The sequence below is a fragment of the Musca autumnalis genome, unplaced genomic scaffold (genome assembly GCF_047663935.1).
Source record: "Musca autumnalis isolate F117 unplaced genomic scaffold, ASM4766393v1 scaffold_5, whole genome shotgun sequence".
Lineage (NCBI taxonomy): Eukaryota > Metazoa > Arthropoda > Insecta > Diptera > Muscidae > Musca > Musca autumnalis.
In genome coordinates, this window is record NW_027412088.1 from 98980755 (window position 1) to 99004956 (window position 24202).

The following is a 24202-nucleotide window of genomic DNA, read 5'->3' on the forward strand; positions in this document are numbered from 1 at the left end:
GTCCTGCAAAACTCACTGTTCAGAATTAGCAAACTATTATTTGGAGGTGTCGAACGTCCTTTAACTTAAACTCTGTCAAATTTTGGTAATGATTGGTCAATCCGAACAGAAGTTATAAACAAAAATTGACTTAGCATAGTACTGAAGTTCAGAAAAATTTCCACACTTTGAGAGCTTCTCCTGCAAAACTCACTTTTTAGACTTCTTCTCTTCTTTATTTGCTTATTCGATTTTCGAATATTAGCGATCATACAATTACATAGTTTCTATTTTCATTGAATGTTATTTATGATTTGACTATTACTATTATTTGGAGGTGTCGATATACCCTTCCAGCCTAAAGGCTGAGGGAATAAAAATAAAGGTTTCATTAAATTTGGAAAAGGTTTCATTTGATTAGGAAAAGGTTTCATTTAATTTGGAAAAGGTTTCATTTAATTTGGAAATGCTATATCTTTATAAATAAAAATCAAATGTAGTTCTTTGGTAATTGCATCGCTTGAGAACGGCTGGACCGAATAGGTTTTTATACCCTCAGCCTTTAGGCTAAAGAGGGTATTTACACTTTGATACCACCAAAAATGTGCCTCATCGAAATAATGGTTTTAGACCCCAAGTATGTTTGTACGATATCCGATTCAGACAATTTTGAGTAGATCTAGCAATGTCCGTCCGTCTGTCTGTCTGTCTGGCTGGTGCGCACGATAACTCTCGAACGGATCAATCGATTCGGTTCAAATTTTGGGTATCGAAATATTTTGTCCACATTCGATTTAAGTTCGAAGATGGGCCATATAGGTCCACTCCTTCAGGTACCTCCCCCACAAATGTTCAAACTTGTGCGCACGATAACTCTTGAAGGGAGTAACCGATTTGGTCCATACTTTTCACATCATATAACTTCTACCAAACTTAGATGAGGTTCCAATATGGACTCAATCGGTCCACTCCTTCGGGTACCTCCCACACAAAATTTCGGAAAAGTTCGGTTTAGGACCTGGTCTCGAATCGCTTTGATTTTTATTTACGCAAGTTGTATTCGCTGTCCTCTATACGACGCTGTAAGTTTCATTAAGGGCAAGTCCATACTTCCTGAGAAAATAGCCTGAAAGTTACAAAAAAACCTATGACACCGTGTGTAGTGGTTGGAGCGCAAGATAACTCTCGAACGGATCTTCCGATTCGGTCCAAAATTTGGCTTTCGTAATATTTTGTCCAAACTTAGTTCAAGTTCAAAGATGGATTATATCGGTCCACTCCTTCCGGTACCTCCCCCACAAAAGTTCGAAAATGTTCGGAAAATTTGTGCGAACGATAACTCTTGCAGGAAGTAACCGATTTGGTCCATACTTTGCACATTATGAAATTTCTACCAGACTTAGATGAGGTTCCAATATAGACTCAATCGGTAAACTCCTTCGAGTACCTCCCACACAAAATTTCGGAAAAGTTCAGTTTAGGACCTGCTCTCGAATCGCCTTGGTTTTTGTTGTAACATCTTGTATTCACTGTCCCCTATACGAAGGTACAAGTTTCCTCAGGGGCAAGTCCATACTTCCTGAAAAAATAGCCTGAAAGATGAAAAACAAACCCTATGACACCATGTTTATGGGTGGAAGCGCAAGATAATTATCGAACGGATTCCGGCCAACATTTGGCCTTCGTAATATTGTTTCCAAGCTTAGTTTAAGTTCGTAGATAAGCCATATCGGTCCACTCCTTAGGTACCTACCCCACAAAAGTTCAAAAATATTCGGAAAAATTGTGCGCACGATAACTCTTGAAGAGAGTAACTAATTTGGTCCATACTTTACACATCCTAATATATCTACCAGATATAGATCAAGATCGAATATGGACTATATTTGTCCACTCCTTCGGGTACCTCCCACATAAAATTTTGGATAAGTTCACTTTAAGACCTGCTATTGAATCACTTTGATTTTTGTTGAAGCAACTTGCCTTCGCTGCCTCAATTACGATGGTTAAAGTTGTTTCAGGGGCAAGTCCATACTTCTTGAGAAAACAGCCCGAACGGTGTTAAAACCCCCTATGGCACCCCCATGGTCTATGACGGTCCATTCCTTTAAGTACCTTTTCCGCAAAATTTTTGAACTTTAATCCTAATCAACATTTTTGTCGGTTCATACGACCAAAATTTTGAAACCCCCTAAATACATAAGTTTTTTTGTGAAAAAAGTGTTTCAATTTGCACAGGCTGAGGATATATCTCTGTCGACTTATAGTTTTTTACTTGTTTTATTAAGTGTTCGTCATAGCCCATTTTAGGTTTTTGTGCCCCACTTTTTTAAATATTTATATCTACAAAACTTCCGAACCGATTTTGAAATTTTCAGGGTAGGTACAAGGGTGGCCTGTCTACATAAGCAATAATCAATTGTTATGTCTACATACCTATAAGTAACCAATGACGAATATACAGAAAAAATAAAACATCGTATATTTCTGAACCAAAACCGATTAAATGTCAAAACGGACAATGAAAACGGGACAAAATCGATTAGTTGTCAACGAGAACCGCACCTAAAATCTTCTGAACAACATTTTTGTAGAATATCTGGATGCTGAAAAATCTCATCTTGTGGTACTTTCACTACGGTTCAAGAAATAAAGGACGAAAAGGACATTAAAGGCATTGAGTTAGAAGAATGAAATGTTCTACAAAAAGATTCGCCAATCGCCTGTCACCTCAAAACGAAGCTACAACAACGCCAAACAGAGATATGGAGCTATTTCCCCAAGTATTATAGGGAAGAAATCAAAAACTTCATCGCGCGATATCTCAGAAACTTGACCTAAGGCGTAAATGTTATTTTGGTTTCTTAGTATACTAATCAAGGGCTTTCATCTCCAAAAGAAATTTTCCACCCCCCAAAAATGCTGCTGCACAGTGTTATTTAAGTATAACTGTGTCTTTTTACGTGATAATTAGTAATAATTATTACTAATGTTGCAGATTTTGACAGTTGTATAAAGTAAAAGTTGCTGAAAAAATGTTTCAGCAACATTTAGTAAGTAAAAAGACACAACTTATGTTATATCTTGAAAGCAAAGACGTAGACGAAATAAGACTAGACAAAATGCATGCAACAAAAAATGTTTATGAAACAATGTATAGAAACATTACCCTTAACAGAAACAATGAAGGATGCAGATAATTTAAAATCGCAATCTAGGTGGAACGGGTGCCACCTTGGTGCAATGGATTCCCCGGCCAGGCAACATCAAAACACTTTTCAACGGTTGCAAAATACCCCTCAGTAATGTTGGCGACATTTCCTGAGTATTTCAGCCATGTAAAACTTCTCTACAATAGTGGTGTCTTAGACACGCCGTTCGAACTCGGCGGTAAACTGTAGGTCCCATATCATTGAGCTAATATGAATCGGGGTGCACTCATTGATATGAGAGAAGTCTCCCTTGTCCCTTATGGGATGTTTGTGGAACAATTATATTCATCTAAGAGAAACATTTCATGTAATAGTATCAGAAACGATATTTATGAATTCAAGGATCTATTCCAGAAGAATTCCATGTCAATTGGATCGTTAAATTCGGTTAAATACGTACAAAGCGTATAAAAGAAAAAAAATGTTGTTTTACCATATCGTAAAATTACATTGTGTTAAATTCAACAAAGACATAAATACAACTAAGACTAGACAAAATGCATGCAACAAAAAAATGTTTACGAAACTTTGTATAGAAACATTACCCGTAACAGGTTGCAGTTAATTCAAAATCGCAACCAAGGAGGAACATTTCATGTAATGGTATCAGAAACGAAATTTATGAATTCAAGGATCTATTCAAGAATAATTCTATGTCAATTGGATCGGTAAATTCGGTTAAATACGTAAAAATGTATAAAAGAAAACAAGTGAGCCAAGGCTATAGTCGGGTCGGGGCCGACTATGTGATACCCTACCCCACTACCCCTGTTCATAAGCTTTTGACTAATAAAATTCAAAATATTAAAATTGGGGTAGCTTAGTGCATTTGCTCTGAATCTCTTCATTAACACAGGTCAATTTTTTTGAAACGCATTTAAGTGCATCGACAGTACAACCCAAATAAGAAATGGAATAGTGGGATGTACGCCAACCATCAATAGGCTTCTTTCGCTGTTAGACCCCCATCAACCCCCAAAATTTGGTGAGGATCCGATCAAAATTTCGTAGTGTGATTGCACAAAAATGGAAAAGGGATGCATTACCGACTATTGCGATATCTCTGTTGTTTGACCACCTATGACAACCTAGGATTTCCAAAAAAGTGGAAAAATGGGATGTATTATCGACTATTGCGATATCTCCGTTATTTGGATACCTACGCCAACCTGCTTTACATCATTATAATGATGGGACTTTTTACTTTCATTGTCAGACTCTGCTTTTGGAAGGTCCCGAACCAAAGCTGTGACGTTCGTCATTATTATTAAGATCGAAAAATTGAAAAGTTGTGTTCTATTAGCGGCTTTTGCGATATCTTCGTTGTTTGACAACCTACGTAACATCGTTGCAAAGGTGATAGTTTCTACTTTCATTTTGCTTTTGGTATAGAAGCGGAGATATTCGCTTTGAAATGAAACGTTAACTTTTTCTCCAATTAAGTTTTTTGCCCATTCCGACCCCTGTATATTATCCGACCATCACCAAAATCAATAGGCTTCTTTCTCAGAAGGATCCCCATTAGCTCCCAAAATCCGATCAAAATTGCGACGTGTAGCGTGATTACAAAAAAATGAAAAAATGGGATGTATTGCCGACTATTGTGATATCTCCGTTATGTGGCCACCTACGCCAACCTACTTTGCATCACTGTAAAGATGGGATTTTCTACTTTCATAGTCATACTTTGTTTTTGGAAGATCCCCAACCGAAGCTGTGATATTCGTCATTATAATTAAAAAAATAAAAAGTTGGGTTCTATTAGCGGCTATTGCAATATACTCGATGTTTGATCACCTACGAGAACCTACTTTACATCATTAGAAAGGCGATATTTCTACTTTCATGGCCAGGTTCTGCTTTTGGTATACCCCATATTGAAGCTGAGATATTCGCTTAGGAACAAAACGTTGTCTTTTTCTCCAAATAAGTTTTTTGCCCATTACGACCCCTAAATATTATCCGACCATCACCAAAATCAATAGGCTTCTTCATCTGTGTGACCCCCATTAACCCTCAAAATTTCGTGACGATCCGATCAAAATTTCGACCTGTAGCGTGATTTCCAAAAAAGTGGAAAAATGGGATGTATTGCCGACTATTGTGATATCTCCGTTATGTGGCCACCTACGCCAACCTAGTTTACATCATTGTGAAGATGGGATCTTCTACTTTCATAGGCAAGCTTTGCTTTTGGAAATTCCCCAACCAAAGCTGTGATATTCGTCATTATAATTAAAATCGCAAAAATGAAAATTTGGGTTTCATATTGCTAGAAAATACAAAAAGTTACAAGGTGGCACAAGAAACAAGGTAGAAGCATCGGTGAATTGCTACAAAAAAAAAATAATTTAAAACAAGGCGGAAAAATTTAATTTCCTTTGAAATACAAAGTTCATTTTAATCAATCAAGACTAATATTTACGATAATTCTTTATTTGCTCATTAGTTAGCATTAGCAGCATAATGTGCTAACATTTTCAATATTAACCAATAAGTTTGTAATTTGCCGTATGTTTTTGGAGACGAACTCAATTTACAACCACCTTTTTTTTACGTTTTAAATTCGATCAGATGGGCTGATGCATCTACCTTGGTAATTGTGCTATGAAAAAAATCAGCTGACTGCCATTTAAGTCCTCCAAAGGTATATCTAAATGCAATGAGATTTGTACTGGCTTTATTAAATCCAGTTGAGGATTTATGGCTAGTCTAAATGGGCTATAAATGTTCAAATCTCAGCAATTTAATTTGGAGAATGTGGCCAAAACCTTCAAAATTACCAAAATCGGGCGGTACCGTTCCATGGGGGCTATGTCAAAACGTGGACCTGTACCCATAATTTTCTGTCGGAATGTTTTATATCCCCAACGAAGACTAAATGCCAAATTTTAGCCATTTTGGTCAGAAATCTTCAAAATAAAATATTCTATCGGAGCCATTCCAGAAAAGTATTAAAAAATACAAATTTGCCCAATAAATCAATAAATGAAGTAAAATTGTCAAATGAATGCTGTTGTTATCCAAATTATGGATAAATACACAATAAAACATCGACTTTTATTTTCTGCACGCTAGATCTGTATTTTTTCCCAATGTGTCACGGCGATATGATGTTTATAATAAGGTAGGAGGCGAGGAGGTATGAGAAAACGCACGGTGAAATTATGTTCATAATTGGCCTGAATAATTATTTTCGTTCAGTTCGCCTTAAGTCATTTGTTAGAAAAGCCAGGTACGTGAAAACTTTAGAATCTCCCTAAAAGAAATGTTTTCGAGTGAAAAGCTTATGCACAGGGGTAGGGTATCACATAGTCGGCCCCGTCTCTAGAGCTGGCAAACTATCGATATCGGCCCCATCCGATTTTTTCGATATTTCCGTTTCAAAATATCGATAAAATCGATACTATCGTAGATTTCCTACTCCTATTTATTTACTTACTTACTTAGTTGGCCCATTACAGAACATTTGTTCCATAGACCGAACTAAGAAAATATCTCCATTCCTCTCTGTTTTTCGCTTGACTTTTTGGAATACCTATTTATTTAGAATCCAAAATTGCCGACAAATGTGTTTTGTTTACATTTCGCACATGGTACAATTAGAAAGGTAGATGCCTCAGCCCAGCTGATCGAATCTAAAACGTCAAAAAACTAGGAATTCGCCATGAAAAATCAAAACAAAAAACCATGGTACAATTAGAAAGGTAGATGCCTCAGCCTAGCTGATCGAATCTAAAACGTCAAAAAACTATGAATTCGCCATGAAAAATCAAAACAAAAAAATCATATGATTCGGTAAGTAAGAGATAGCATGTCTACACTTTATAGACAAACACAAGCGATAAAAAGAGACAACAAGAGACCATTTGGCGAAAATTTTGACAGTTTACATTACAAAAAAAGTTGCTTTGTTGTAGCAATTCGCCGATGCATCTACCTTTCTAATTGTACCATGATTTCGCATGTCAGTGAAATACGAGGCGAATTAGAAAAGTTTGTGGCCTAAGCAACACGCAGTGTCGCCAGTCGTCATTTGACATTTTTTTGGAAAGTGTGACAATTTTTAGTCTAAGCGTACTCAGAACAGTTTGACATACGACCATGTGTTGTGTTGTTTACAGTGACTTGAAAAAATCACTTTGCAAAAATATGGAATTTACTTGTGAACATTTTCGTCCGATAATTGTTCACAACTTTCGACGTGGATAATCGCGGCAAGAGTGCATCGATCAAATTAAATCTTTGTATGTCAATAAAAGACCATCCCGTAGCACTATGAAAAACTGATTTAATGAATTCAATCGTGGCCGACATTCGCAAAAATAGAAAAACGAAGTTCCTGAGGGTCGTTCAAAAACGGTCGTTGTGCCAGAAAAAATTAAGCCGTGCGTGAACGGATAGTGCAAGATCGCACTGTTATGTACCGTGAGATAAAGGCCTCCTTGGGCATTTATTCCACCAACTAACATTTGATATTGCATGAACACTTGGCGCAAAAAATGGGGGTTTTCTGGTCGGATCCCGCGTTGGTCGGTGCAAGAAATTTCGAAAAACTACGATCGCGGAGATTTAAAAGACGTTTATATGAAAATGCAAAAAAATTTCGACACGATAGGAGAGGAGCTCTTAAACTTCATGTTCCGAATATTCTGTGGGAGCTACCCGAATGAGTAAGCCATGATAATCCATATTCGAAGTCGATCTATATCTGTAGTGGAATTCTGTAACACATTTTTTGAGTTACCGGCAAAAATCGATAAAATTAAAATTCTTATAATTTCGGTAATTAACGAAATTTTTTGGTAAGTTAACAACCAAAATAAAGCTGTCGCTAAGTCCTACCGATAGCAACATTGTTGTCAACTTTTATTGATAATTTTCATTCATAATCTTGCGTTTAAATTTTACCGACATTTGTCGGTAACTCAAAAAATGTGTTACAGAATTCCACTACTGGAAGGAATAATACGATGTGCAAAGTTTAAAACAAATCGATTGATCTCTTCGATAGTTATCGTTCACACAATTTTACAGCAAAATGTTAAACTTTTGTGGGGTAGGTACTTGAAGAATTGGAGCGATATGGCTCATATTCGAACTTGAACTAAGTTTGGGCAAAATATTACGAAATGCAAAATTTGGTTCGAATCGCTCGATCCATTCGAGAGTAATCGACAGACGGACGGACTCTAAATGCTATATCGACTCCAAATAGTCTGAAACGAATTTCGTCCAAAAATACTTGAGGTCTTAAACCTTTATTTCGATTTGGCACATTTTTGGTCGTATCAAAGTGTATATGACCTCGTCAGACTAAAGGCTGCTGGCTATTGATTCTATGGCTTTTCTTTAGTCCCGGGTCACATTACAGTAATTTCACTGAAATTTTGACACGAAATTATGCGTCTCTAGATCGAGTTCCATAGTATAGTAAAATCATAAAAATGCTGTAGTGGGGAATTCGAGCAAGGAACGCCTAATTTCATGAAATTTTTTAATGAAATTCATACTAGTGTGGACCGGGACTTTGTGATGTCAAAATGGCCGATAGTATCGATATAAAAAACTATTCGTCGATATTGACGTAAAAAATTATGTATCGATAATATCGATATTTCCATCGATGGTTTGCCAGCTCTACCCGTCTCGACTATATCCTTTGCTCACTTGTTTTTACATCGAAAGGCTGAGGATATATAGCTGTAGGCAAACCCACTGATTCTTTTTTAATGATTTACTTCGCTTTTTTGTAAAGACCATCGTTCTTTAAAACAAAATATATTAGTTATGCATAATAATGTACATTCATAAGTTTATAAATTTTTTCACGACCTACCCTAAGGTACAATAGTCCAAACTCCGATTAGATATTTGCTCTGTTCAGAACCTGCAAGATGCTACTATTTTTACTACGATAACATTTTTTCCTTTATTTTATCGGAAAAAATAGTAAAAATTAGTAGATTCTTGCAGTACTGGAACCAATTAGCTGTGTCTTTTTATTTTACGTGATAATTTGTAATAATAAGTGTGTCTGCGTACTCGATAATTTGTAATAATAGCTGTGTCTTTTTACGTGATAATTTGTAATAATTATTACAAATGTTTCAAATTTTGACGTTGTATAAAGGAAAAGTTGCTGAAAAATGTTTCAGCTACATTTTGCAAGTAAAAAGACACACCTAATATCAAGGAAATGTTGCTTAACTTTGTGGACATGTTGCTAACAAGGTGCATTGCAAAGTTAATGCATTTCCCATTCAATGTGTGGGTGTGTGAGTATGTGATGTTATGTTGAATCAACATAATATTGTTGTGATAACAATTTGTTTCTCCCTGATACCCCGAGAGGACGAAAGAGACGAGAACAAAGAAATCAAAGGAATGGGTGGTGGAATGGGCGAGATTAAATAACTTACAAAGAAAATACATATTTTGTTAACTACGTAGTTATAGAGAAAGGAAGCAAAGGGTGTGTGTTGTTGTTTTTGTTGATAAAGTTGCTAGCGCTGGGTACCTACTACGTAGTTACAAGGTGGTATTCCCTTTTCTTTTGTTGTTATTATTGCGACTACATGGGCTTTGTTGTGAATACCAAGTTCTTATATGATTTTTGTTTCTATTTTAAAACGCAGTAACAACTACAATTACCTATCCACAAATTTATGCCCAGCTATAGTTGTTGTTGTGGGGGTATTTGCTGCTATTTACAAAATTTTGTTTACATTTATTACATATGATTTTTTCATACATACATACATATGTAACTATATACGATTGTACATAAATACATAGTAGATACATATTATATGGTATATACTGAATATAGATATGTACGTATGTATGTTATATAGTTTAGTTATCAAGTTATCATTAAATGTTGACGTAGTCGTTTCGTTTTTTTTTCCTTCTACTTGCTGCTGTTATTATTATTATTGTTGCCATGTATAGTGTATACTGCTGGCTGCTTGACTGGTTGTCTGTGTATGAATGTTTTCGTTTTTTTTTTTTTCAGTTTTCATTTGATTTTGTATTGTTGTTGTTGCTGTTGAATTCAAGTTGTCAGTTTAGTATACATTCGCTCAGCTGTTTAGAAAGTCTTGGTAGTAGCACACAATCAAAGTGTACGACAATATCAACTTCGAAAGACGTTACCGTCTATTAAGGCAGCGACGTTAACTGAAGTATTGACTTTGTTGTGGAGTGTGGAGGAAGGAACAACAGTGATGCCCATTTAGTGTTTTTCTACATACTTAAATTATAGTTATGTATATAAATTGATGTTAGCTACCAAATTACTCTAGTGCCAGACATTGAAATTAAGACATGAAATTATTTTAGCTTTTAGGAGAGTGCGGAGATGAAGGCGCTCCTTTTCTCCCCTCTTACCCATAAGCTCAAAAATTGTTCATGAACATTTTCATAGTCTGGCATATTATGAGTTACCGACAAAAATCGGTAAAATTCAAATGCTTATAATTTCGGTGATTAGCGATGTTTTTCGGCAAGTTTGCGACGAATAAAAAGTAACAAGACAGTTTGTTTTGAAATACAACCCTGATTTACTAACACATACATACATTTGGCGTTTGTCTCTCAGCTGTTCATAATTTTTTTGACATTTTTGTAAAAATAAGAGAGATTATACCCAGCAAAAAAGTTTGGAAGTAGTGCAATGCAGAGTTATGATTTCACAATATCTTTCGATGTAGTCCACACGGAGTTATGAAAAATGCACACCGTTCGATACATTTTAGAAGCACTCGCTTAAAGATCCCTACAAGCACAAGCCAATTTGTTGATCCCTAGGAAAGATGTCCCAGTCTTTTTTCCAAATATAAAAAAGAGTGTCTAAAATTCTAAGAATTTGTTCAAAAAATAAAGAAATACAAATTAAATTCGGAACATTGCGGTAATTCACGAGACGGAAATTAGTTTTGAAGTGAAGTTGGAGTTAATATCGTAATCTGAGCTGGAGTGGGAGGACAATATGTATAAAAACCCTTTGGATGACGAATTGCGGTGGTAATCAATTGCGGTGGTATAATTGCAGAGCAGAGGAAGTAAACTCAGTCACGATTAAATGTAAAGTGAATTCGCAGGAAAAGATGTACTCCAACGGCATTTGTACCGTACACTGGTGCGGATTAAACTGCATCCACGGATGCAAACTTTTTGCTGGGTAATTGAAATATGTTTAAAACAAAAGAACATGACCAATAGTTTCGATCCACGCCACTGGATCTCATCAGTTCCCTTGTTTCTTGTTTGTGGATATTCTCCACCGAAGTTATTTTTCAATAACTTCCTCAACAAGAAACTTTTTATACCCAAACAAGTAATCGTCAGCTCGAAGTATAAAGGTGATGAATGATAACGGATGAGTAAACAAAGAAGAAGAAGAAGAACGAAATGTTGAAATGAAAACAAAACAGAGTTAAATTTTAATATCAACTCTGCATGTCAACACGGTTTTGACAGATTAAGCCATAACAAAAAAAAAATTGTAATCAGCTGTTAGCTGTGGCCTACCTAAGAATTATTGTACCATGGGTAGAACTTTACGACTTCTTTTTATTCGTCGCTTACTTACCGAAAAATATAGTTAATTACCGAAATTGTAAGCATTTTAATTATACCGACAATTGTCGGTAACTCAAAAAACAAGTGAGCAAAGGCTACAGTCGGGACGGGGCCGACCATGTGATACCCTACACCACTACCCCTGTGCATAAGCTTTTCACTGGTAAACATTTCTTTTAGGGAATATTAACCGACTACCACCAAAAATAATATGCCTCTTTGTCTCTGGGTCCCCCATAAGCAACCAAATTTTCGTGACCATCCGATCAAAATTACGACCTGTAGCTTGTTTGCAAAAAAATGGAAGAATTGGATGCATTACCGACTATTGTGGTATCTCCCTTGTTTGACCACTTTCGCCAACCTGTTTTACACCAATGTAAAAGTAATATTTTCTTCTTCCATTGACAGGCTTTGTCGTTGGAATACCCCTACTAGAAGCCAATATATTCACAAAGAATAAAACTTTGAATTTGTCTCCAAATGAGTTTTTCCCCATTCCGACCCCTAAATATTATCCGGCTATCACCAAAATCAATAGGCTTCTTCCTATGTGGGACCCGCATCAACTCCCAAAAAATTCGTGACGATTTGATTAAAATTGCGACCTGTAGCGGGAAAATGGGATGCATTACCGACTATTGCGATATCTCTGTTGTTTGAGCAGCTACGACAACCTACTTTACATCGTTGTAAAAGTGATATTTTCTACTTTCCTTGCCAGGTTTTGCTTTTGATATACCTCTTAAAGAAACAGAGATATTGGCTTTGAAATAAAACGTAGACCTTTTCTCCAAATAAGTTTTTGCCCATTCCGACACTTGAATATTATCCGAACATCATTAAAAGCAGTAGGCTTCTTCCTCTGTGGGACCCCCATTAACCCCTAAACTTTCGTGACGATCCGATCAAAACTGCGACCTGTGGCGTGATTACAAAAAAATCGGAAATGGGATGCATTATCGAAATAAAACGTTGACCTTTCTCCAAATAAGTGTTTGCCCATTCCGACCCCTGAATATTATCCGTTCATCATCAAAGTCAATAGGCTTCTTTCTTTTTGGGACCCCCATTAACCCCCAACATTTCGTGACCATCCGATCAAAATTACGACCTGTAGCGTGATTACAAAAAAATCTGAAAATTGGATGCATTATTGACTATTTCCATATCTTTGCTATTTGACCACCTACGACAACCTACTTTACACCGTTGTAAAGGTGATATTTTCTACATTCATGTCCAGGTTCTGCTTTTGGTATACCTCGTAAAGAAACAGAGATATTGGCTTTGAAATAAAATGTTGACTTTTCTCCAAATAAGTGTTTGCCCATTCCGACCCCTAAATATTATCCGACCATCACCAAAATCAATATGCTTCTTCATCTGTAAGACCCCCATTAACCCTGAAATTTTCGTGACAATCCGATCAATATTGCGACCTGTAGCGTGATTTCCAAAAAAATAGAAAAATGGGATGTATTACCGACTATTGCGATATCTCCGTTAATTGGTTACCTACGCCGACCTAGTTTGCATCATTGTAAAGACGGGATCTTCTACTTTCATAGTCAGGCTTTGCTTTTGGAAAATTTTTAACCAAAGCTGTGATATTTGTCAATATAATTAAAATCGCAAAAATGAAAATTGGGGTTTTATTTGCTACTATTGCGATATCTTCGTTGTTTGATCTCCTACGAGCACCTACTTTACATCATTAGAAAGGTGATATTTTCTGCTTTCATTGTCAGGTTTTGCTTTTGGTATACCCCATATAGAAGCTGAGATATTGGCTTTGGAAAAAAACGTTGTCTTTTTATCCACCTAAGTTTTTTGCCCTTTCCGACTCCTAAATATTATCCGACCATCACCAAAATCAATAGGCTTCTTCCCCTCCGGGACCCCCATCAACATCCAAAATTTCGTGACGATCCGATCAAAATTGCGGCCTGTAGCGTGATTACAAGGTTTAGATGGACAGACGGACAGACGGACGGACGGACACACATAGCCAGATCGACTCAGCTCGTCGAGACATTCATTTTGATATATATAAGTATGGGTCTACGACCATTATTTCGATGCGTTACAAACTTTTTGGCCAAAACCAACTTATAATACCCTCCCCACATAGTGGTGTAGGGTATAATCAGTTAGAGAATCGCACTACAGAGGATTTTTATTGGTTTTGGTCTGATCCAGATCCTTCCTATACACAGAAAGAAAATAGAAAATAGATTGAGAAATTTCTTTATCACTTGGATTGTAAATGCCAACTCATAGCTAATTCGTTCAGAAAATGTAGCGAAAAACTTCAAAAAACCGGAAATCGGGCGGTACTGTTATATAGATGTTATACCAACATGTAGGCCGATGTAGCCCATCATCGAACTTGACCCTCATGCAAACAAAAGAGGCAGGCATCTGTGCAAAATTTTAGAATCCTGTTGTAAATTTATCTGGATACTAAAGTTATTAGCACAGACGGACGAACGGACATGCAAAGATCGACTCAGAATTTCATCCTTGTATACTTTATACGAGGGCAGTTCGAAAACTACTTAGCCTAGCACAAAAAGCGCGGTATAAACAGAAAAAAGTTAAGTGTTTTGGAAACTTCCATCTCTGTTATCAACACATGTTAAATTTTGTTTCGATCTGGCAACTCCTTCATATAGAAACAGATGTTAAAAAAAGACGCATCCGCATTTTTTTTACAATGGAAAAATTAGAAATGCTTGCTGTCATTAAATATTTACATAAAAAAGGTTTATCGGGACAAGAAATTCATAATGATATGGTGAATGTGTTAGGTGAAAGTGCTCCTACATATGCAACAGTAAAAAAGTGTGTTGCTGAATTTAAACGTGGTCGTACAAGCATTGAAGATGAACCACGTAGTGGACGTCCAAAAACAGCAACAACAACAGAAATTCTAGCCAAAGTGCATGATATGGTATTAAACGATCGACGAATAAAAGTGCGTGAAATTGCTAATGTCAAGGGCATCTCAAATGATCGAGTCCATTTAATTTTGCATGAAGAACTACAGACCAAAAACCTTTCTGCAAGATGGGTGCCGCATTTGTTAACAGTCGATCAAAAACGCATAAAGCTGGGTACACATTGTCAGTTTTGAATGACAGCTTTGTTGGTGCTTGCTAGTATGGCCGTTCAATTTTGTCATTCATCATGCAACCGCAAAATGTTTTGTGGTTGCTGGACGGTTTGACAGTTATCGATAATTGCGAAATATCGGCATTCAAAACTGGCAATGTGTTCCCAGCTTAAGAATGAACATTTCTCAAGCATGTTTGGATCGTTTTAAGCGATATAAAATGGATTTTAAGCGTCGTTTCATAACTGTTGATGAGAAATGGATCCACCACTATACTCCAGAGACAAAAGAACAATCCAAACAATGGACTGAAGCTGGAGGAAGGGCCCCAAAGAAGGCAAAAACAATTCAATCGGCTGGTAAGGTTATGGCAACGGTTTTTTGAGTCTTCAAAGGTATTTTATTGATTGACTATCTGCAAAAGGGTAAAACAATAAATTCAGAGTACTATTGCAACCTTTTGGATCAATTATTGAATGTACAAATTCAAGAAAAACGTCCTGGCTTACAACACAAAAAAATAATTTTTCATCAAGACAACGCACCAGCGCACAAGAGTGTTTTAACAATGGCTAAAATCAACGAATTAAAGTACGAGTTGCCTGACCACCCACCTTATTCTCCTGATTTAGCTCCCCGTGTTTTTACTTGTTCCCAAATCTAAAAAAATTCCTTGCTGGCAAGCGTTTTATCTCAAATGAAGATGCAATTACAGTTGTAAACCACTATTTTGAAGACCTTGAGGAAAACTATTTTAATCAAGGGATAGAATTACTAGAAAAGCGTTGGACTAAGTGTATTGAAGTTTCAGGAGATTATATTAAAAAATAAAAATATTTTTGAAAAACTAACTATTCTCTTTCATTGATAGGCTAAGTAGTTTCCGAACCGCCCTCGTAAGGTAGTTACAAAAGGAAAAACCAACTTATAATATAAAAGCTAAATTCAGTATAACTTTTAACATAAATTGAAGAATTTTCTGTACTAGATTTGGCGATTTGGGTCACTGCAAATTGTGGACATTGGTACATTCTTAACAGAATGAAATCGAATTATTCTATTTATTTTAGTTCAGAAAATTTCATGGTGGAGGGTATAAAGAGGTCGACCCTTTTGTTTTTGTTTTTTTTTTTTTTAGTTCGGTTTTTATGACATAAATTATTATTGAGGTGATTTCCCCCTGGAAAAGTTGACAACACTGCCCATCATATACAGTGTTTCTCTGTGCCGTTTTATGTTTTCTTCTGAGTGTTTTGGTTTTTTGGTTGTTTTTACGTTTTTTTTTGGTATTGTATATTTAGACTGGTTGACTCTGCTTGGCTGCCTGGTCTTTGTTGCTGTTGTTTTTAATTTTATTTTCTATCTACTTTGTGATATGGTCGTTCGTTCGGTCGGTCGATGACGTTGTTGTTGGCGTTCGCTCTGCTGCTGCTTTTATCTCAGCTCAGTCGATTCGTGTTATTATTTGTTGGCTGCGCAGTTTGGTGGCTCTGGTTTTTGTGTTGAGTGTAATTTTTCAAGATAGTCAGTCGTTTACGAACAACGTGAGTGTTAACATCTCGTCTAAAATTTGAAAAAGATAAAAGAACAAGTGAAGAAAAAATAAGAATTTAAAAAAAAGCAGCCTAGGCAAAAGAATACCAAAAAAAGGAAAGATACCCAACAAAAAACAGCTTTCTTTTAACGGAAATCGGATTGTGGAAACAATATAAACGGTTTAACAAAAACAAAGTAAAGAAAAAATAAAAGCTGGTGTGTAGGGTATCAAAAAGGACTTTTGAGAAAAGCAAAAAACAAAGTGTAAATCTTTGGAGATATTGCAAAGTATGTTTATTGTAGTGTTGTGTGTGTGTGTGTACATACAAATATTTAGTGATGAAAATAGTGTTGACGACTACAAAAATACAATAAAAAAACAGCAATTTTTTGCCAATGAAGGGCGGCGGAAGCAAGAAGGAAGGAATCGCACAGTAAAGTAATGCAATGCATTTTGAGTTTTAGACGTTGTTTCCTTTGTCTGTCTGTCCGTCCGTTTGTTTGATTGTCTGGCTGACTGTTTAGTTCTCTGGGTAGGTCGGTTGTCGTTCATGTGTACATTATGTGTATTCATTTGTATGTATTTTTTTATACATACTTATTTATATACAAGTGTGCAAGTTTGGAGTAGTGATTAAATAGCAGCCAACAGCAGCAGCAACTACACAAAGAAATACAACAAAATCCAACAACACCAACAGAAACAACAAAAATTGCAGTTGAGTTGGAAGGAAAAGTTGTTGTAGCTGTTTATTCGTTCGATGGTCGATGTCGTCGTCGTTTTTGTTGCTTGTTTTGTTGGTTTGGTTGACTGACTTACTGGCTGGCAGGCAGGCGGGCCTCACCTTACTCCTCCCCCCTCCCTTGCCATCTTTTGGCCCAAGTCAACAATTATTTTGGTTTGTATAACTTTAACCAGTAATACAACCACCAACAACATCACATAAAAGCTCGTGCCTGATGCTAACAAATGATGACTACAACAACAAAGAGGAGAGAGAAAAAATAAAAGTAAATGAAGTAAAAGAAAATATGTAACAACAACAAAAACCATGATTTTGTGCAGTGCTCCTCTTCAATCCAAAAAGAAACAATAAAAGAAAAGTTAATAAGGAAGTGGATGGTTGTTTTTGTTACCTTTAATTAATTTTGTGATTGAAAAACATGCAAGAAAGAAACGACAAATAAAATGATTTAAAAATGCAAATTGAAATTTTGCTTACATTTTAAATAATAACTCGATAATCAAATAATGACAAAAAAAAAATTAATATACAATGGCAATTAAAATCGAATTAATTTTGTAATACGCAAATAAATATTATAAAGAAATTAACAAACTTGTATTGAAAATAAAAAGCAGAAGCAAATTAAAATTGCATTATTTTTTTATTAAAAAAACAGAAAATAAAATAAATTTCAATAATTAAAAAAAAAAATTCTTTACTAAACCTTAATAAAGATGCAATTTCCCTTTAACAAAACTACAAGAAATCTCACTGTGAAACCAATTCCTTTACTTTTACCCACGAACATATCGAAGAAAATCTTTAGAATCCTTTTTGTTTACATTCTAAAGAAAAGATAAATAAAACTTTTTAGTTAGTGCTATGCGTAACGTATAGACACCATCATCGCCACCATCTCACTCATTTCTGTGTGTGAGCTCTCAATCAGCTGTTCTCTTGTGAGAAATAAAATAACATGAAAAACACTGTGGGTGACAGAGAACCTAAATGTGGGACGTAGTGATGTCAATGTTTTAGTTATTCGGTGTTAAAGTGATTTTGTCGTGAAAAGGGGCAACAGAAAAATTGTAGTATTGTTTTATTCCAAAAGAAAAATAATTTAAAAAATGACTGTGATTAAATTATTTATGCCGATACTTCCACTAGTTCTGTGAATATTTAGTGAAATGTAGTTGTGTATTTGAATTTTTTATATGTGTTTATTGTGCCATGTTGGACATCACTCCAATTAATGTTTTTTTCTGTTAAGTTAAATATCCTGCTGTTTTGTCAATTTCTTAAATGAGGTCTTCGGACTTGAAATTGGAAAGAATAAATAAAATAAACAAATATTAAAAATAAAAAGCACCACTGTACTTTGTTAATTTTTCTGTATATTGACAGCTCTTAATCTAATCAGCTGTTCTCCTGTGAGAACCAAAAAATAAACATTTGTGAGCTAACATTATTATGTGAGAGAGAAATAATAATAACTTGAATACTTGACTATTAATAATAAAATAATAGTATTATTCTGTGTTCTTTATATAATTTTGTGTCAAATATGGCCCTATGGCAAAGTTGGAATATTATTTCGAATAAATTTGTGATATTCCTTATTGTTTACATTCGCTGTGTAGTTGCTGTTTATAAACAGCTGTTCTCTTGAGAGCAACAACATTAATGCTCTCTCACACTGTAACAGAATCATTACAAGGAAACAGTAATGCCAACTTACTGTTTTTATAAAGCTTTTAGTGATTTTTCACAATTGAAGCGGTTCACTTCGAGAATATTACGACCACCAGTATTGGTGATTTATTTTTGGAAATGGGGACAACAGAACGTAGTCTTTCGAACGAATTTGGCAAATATGGCCCATTGGCAAAGTTGGAATATTATTTCGAATAAATTTGTGATATTCCATATTGTTTACATTCGCTGTGTAGTGCTGTTCATAAACAGCTGTTCTCTTGTGAGCAACAACACTTATGCTCTCTCACACTGTAACAGAAACATTACAACGGAACAGTAACGCCAACTTACTGTTTTTATAAAGCTTTTAGTGATTTTTCACAATTGAAAAGGTTTACTTCGAGAATATTACGACCACCAGTATTGGTGATTTTTCCGCAAATTGGTGATTTATTTTTGGAAATGGGGACAACAAAACGACTTAGTAATATTTTGATATTTTATAAATTTATTTTTTCCAACAAAACATTTCCGATGTCGGGGAATGTTAGCTGGGCTTTTACAGACAATCGGAATAACGATTAATAAATCCAATCCAAATACTTAGCTTTGTTCCCGCACTTTTTAATAGTAAAACTCGTAAAAGAGAGAAAAACTGTTCTCACACAAAAGTTTTTGGAAAAACTTCGGGAACGCAAAAATGGAAAAAACGTCAAAAAAGCTCGAACAAATGTCAAAGTCGGCGTATCAGCCAATCAGACGCCGGCATCCATGTTACTATTTTTACACGCTCAAATTTGTCGATTAAAAAGTTTTTAAAGAGAGCGTCATTCAGCGCCATTTTTGTTTAAAGAGAAGTGAACATTTTAAAATATTTCGGGTAGTATGAACTTCCCCCGGAAAAGCTTTGTTATATTTCAGCCTATTCCGAAAGGTCCCCGGAAACCAGACTTACATATTTAATAAGCACAAGAATAAACCTAATATTGAGAATCAAATAAAATTGGTCTATTCCAGAACTGCGAAAATCTACTAATTTGTACTATTATATGATATCATAAAGGAAAAATTGTTATCGCAGTAAAAATTTGTAGATTCTTGCAGCTTCCGGAACAGGCATAATTAGTTTTACAAAAATTTAAAAAGATAGTTATTCCCAAGTTTTTAAATAAAAACTTTAGAAATTATTTAACTCTGTCTTTGTACTTACATACTAAATTTTATTGAACAAATTTTCTCAGTATTGTTTAGCAACTTTTCAATAAATTATACAATTGTCCAAATTTGTGTATTAAAAGCAACAGAGGATTTCAGTAAAAAATTGTAATAATTGGTCTGTTCCCGAACTGCAAGAATCTACCCATAAATTTTTACTGCGATAACAATCTTCAATTTTTATACCCTACACCACTATGTGGGGAGGGTATTATAAGTTGGTTTTGGCCAAAAAGTTTGTAACGCATCGAAATAATGGTCGTAGACCCATACTTATATATATCAAAATGAATGTCTCGACGAGGTGAGTCGATCTGGCTATGTGTGTCCGTCCGTCCGTCCGTCCGTCTGTCCATCTAAACTTTGTAATCACTCTACAGGCCGCAATTTTGATCGGATCGTCACGAAATTTTGGATGTTGATGGGGGTCCCGGAGGGGAAGAAGCCTATTGATTTTGGTGATGGTCGGATAATATTTAGGGGTCGGAAAGGGCAAAAAACTTAGGTGGATAAAAAGACAACGTTTTTTTTCCAAAGCCAATATCTCAGCTTTTATATGGGGTATACCAAAAGCAAAACCTGACAATGAAAGCAGAAATTATCACCTTTCTAATGATGTAAAGTAGGTGCTCACAGGTGATCAAACAACGAAGATATCGCAATAGTAGCAAATAAAACCCCAATTTTCATTTTTGCGATTTTAATTATATTTACAAATATCACAGCTTTGGTTGAAAATTTTCCAAAAGCAAAGCCTGACTATGAAAATAGAAGATCCCGTCTTTATAATGATGCAAACTAGGTCGGCGTAGGTAACCAAATAACGGAGATATCGCAATAGTCGGTAATACATCCAATTTTTCTATTTTTTGGAAATCACGCCACAAGTCGCAATTTTGATCGGATCATCACGAAAGTTTAGGGGTTAATGGGGGTCCCACAGAGGAAGAAGCCTACTGATTTTAATGATGGTCGGATAATATTCACGGGTCGGAATGGGCAAAAACTTATTTGGAGAAAATTTCTACGTTTTATTTCAAAGCCAATATCTCTGTTTCTTTAAGAGGTATATCAAAAGCAAAACATGGCAAGGAAAGTAGAAAATATCACCTTTACAGCGATGTAAAGTAGGTTGTCGTAGCTGCTCAAACAACAGAGATATCGCAATAGTCGGTAATGCATCCCATTTTCCGATTTGTTTGTAATCACGCTACAGGTCGCAATTTTAATCGGATCGTCACGAATTTTTTGGGAGTTGATGCGGGTCCCACGTAGGAAGAAGCCTATTGATTTTGGTGACAGCCGGGTAATATTTAGGGGTCGGAATGGGGAAAAGCTCATTTGGATACAAATTCAAAGTTTTATTCTTTGTGAATATATCGGCTTCTAGTAGGGGTATTCCAACGACAAAATATTACCTTTACAGTGGTGTAAAGCAGGTTGGCGAAGGTGGTCAAACAAGGGAGATACCACAATAATCGGTAATGCATCCAATTCTTCCATTTTTTTGCAATCAAGCTACAGGTCGTAATTTTGATCGGATGGTCACGAAATTTTGGTTGCTTATGGGGGTACCAGAGACAAAGAGGCATATTATTTTTGGTGGTAGTCGGTTTATATTCCCTAAAAGAAATGTTTACCAGGGAAAAGCTTATGCACAGGGGTAGTGGTGTAGGGTATCACATGGTCGGCCGCGTCCCGACTATAGCCTTTGCTCACTTGTTTTTTTTAAATTTTGTTATTTTTAAATTTTAAAAACAAGTTTTTTTTAAAAAACAAAATTGAGATTAAGCTGCATTACCTTATAATAATAAAGCAGTGATGGCCAAAATCACACATTTGCAGATTATAACTTGCGCTAGTGTGAGTGGAAACGTAAACAATCCCTGTAGGAAATGTCAATGGTGAATCTATACTGACTTACTACAGACATTGTCAACAGTACTACGGACAAACTGTAGACAACTAATGTAATTTCCTATAGACATTTTGTATGAACGTGTCATTCGAAAGTCAGTACTGACATTGGAACTAGTATGTCAGTAGTTCCTGAGAAACCATGTGTTGACATTGGAGGTAGTGAGTCAGTAGAGACATTGGAGGTAGTAAGTGAATAGTTCATAGAGGGTCATATGGAGACATTGGTACCAGACTTCCCTTACTAAGTTTTTTGGCTTACATGAACTTTTTATAGTTTAAAAAGCTATACGTTTAATAAGATGATCTTACACTTTTGTTTGAATAATATATTTTATTAAAAAATACATATTATTGAAAATGCTAGAAAAGTAAAAATTGCGTATAGCGGGTTGTAAATAAGGGCTAAGTCCAAAATTCCACATAAGTTCAAAATAAAGCCAATGTTTTCGAGGCTGGCTAAACATTTGAATATTTAAATAATAACAAAGTCGTTTTCATTGTCAGAAATATCATCGCCTTTTATTTTCTTGGCCATAAGACTTGGTGCGACTTGTCTGCTCAAAATATTTCTTCTTCTGCTGCATTTAACCTTTTATCATGCGATTCGCTGAATGTTGATATAATATCTAGGAATTGAAAAGAATTAACATGTATAAAAAAACAAAATGTCCTTAAATTTGCTTACCTATTACAGCAGTATAAACAGTGGACATTATAACTCATTATGTCATGTTCAAATATGTATATTGGGTTCAGCATTTCCAGCAAGACGGAACATTATATTCGCCAGGCTCCACAATCTTCTCTAAGGAATTGTCGAAGTTTCACCACACATGTTGTTAGCCGCCTCAGAATATGTATTTTCATAATTGTCCATTTTTTCACTTGTCTTTTGGTCATACTTGTTATTAAAAGCTGAATCACACGTTAAATTCACGATATTTTATTGATTTTTCACAAAAACACTTTTTTCACGAAGCGCCAAAATTATTTTACATCAAACAATCGCTATTAGCTGTTAAAATAATCAATGCTTCTTCTTATTAAGATAAAAGTATCAATAGTTGACAACATGTTGACAAAGTGTTGACTTTGTCACCACAATAGTAGACAAACTGTTGACATGTCGACACATGTCCCCATGTTTCCTACAGGGATGCGTTAAACGAACGAATGTATTTACAGTGTACGTGTGTGTCGTATGCCCGCGGGCATAGGAAAGTTGTTGTTGGTAGCCATCACTGTAATAAAGTAATACACATCTCAGCAAAACTGCCAAAGTGAATCTAAAAATAGTCCTTTTTTATGTTATCGAAAAAATTGTAAAAATTAGTAGATTCTTGCAGTTATCTTGCAGAGGATCAATTTGGTATTCGATAAATCAAAATGAGTTTTTGAAAATTTTGGTATAGTTCAGGGATTAGCGAAAGAAAAAGAAGAAGTGTGTATCCTATTTTGTAAAGTTGTACAAGGCAACTTTAGCTAATTTTCAAGGCAATTTTTGCATTTTTAAGGTCAAGAACAAAATAGGTATTTATGTATGTATGTGTGTGTTGTCATTCTACATGTAGCAACCTTGTTAATATTACTATGTAAATCAGGACAAGGTCAACATTTTCTCAAGAGTCTTTTTTTACAACAAGCACATCGACAGCAGCATATCCATTTCCGATGAAAATGCATTTCAATGTTCATGACCTAAAAACCTAAATTAAAAAAAGAATAATAATAATTAACAATAATAGGTATAACATAAAAAAATTAAATGAAATAATCAGGGCAATCATTAATAAAACTTTCGTGCGAAATTTTTACGCTTTTCCCAATTTTAAAATTTGTTATTTCCAAATTTATGTCCAAAAAGGGAATATTTTTGTCGACTCGGCGAGAATATTCCATAATTAAGTGATTCTACCAATTTCCAATGTTTTCTGATATTAATTCTTAAATTTCACTTGCTAAAATTATTTTCCGTTCGGAAAATTCCGAGGGAATTATTCATGTTTGCCCTGAATAACTACAAATTTGTAAAGAAAATGAGTCAAATAAAATAATAAAGTGTAAATTGAGAAGAACGGAAAAAAGAAAGATTTTTCTGTTAACAGGAAAACACAATTTTATCCTAAATAGATATTTGGCTTGTTCCCGTACTTTATAAAGTGGTAAAAGTCGTAAAAGGTGTAAAAGTCGTAAACGATTTTCATATAAATTTT

The 24202-nt window shown here is 35.2% G+C and overlaps 2 protein-coding genes across 8 annotated transcripts in view; both read left to right on the forward strand.

Annotated features, from left to right (window-relative positions):
- The window catches only part of Miro (mitochondrial Rho GTPase), a 637534-nt gene that overhangs the window by 322056 nt on the left and 291276 nt on the right, over window positions 1–24202 (forward strand). The gene's annotated exons all lie outside the window — the stretch shown is intronic.
- The window catches only part of atos (atos homolog atossa), a 172827-nt gene that overhangs the window by 109947 nt on the left and 38678 nt on the right, over window positions 1–24202 (forward strand). The window contains exon 1 of one of the 7 annotated variants that reach the window (XM_073991124.1): window positions 16205–16439. The exons of 4 other annotated variants lie outside the window; for them this stretch is intronic. The gene's annotated coding sequence lies outside the window, so the exon portion shown is untranslated. Of the gene's footprint in view, window positions 1–16204; window positions 16720–24202 lie in introns of those variants that run through there. 2 more of the 7 variants (XM_073991121.1, XM_073991123.1) reach the window with 2 other exon arrangements.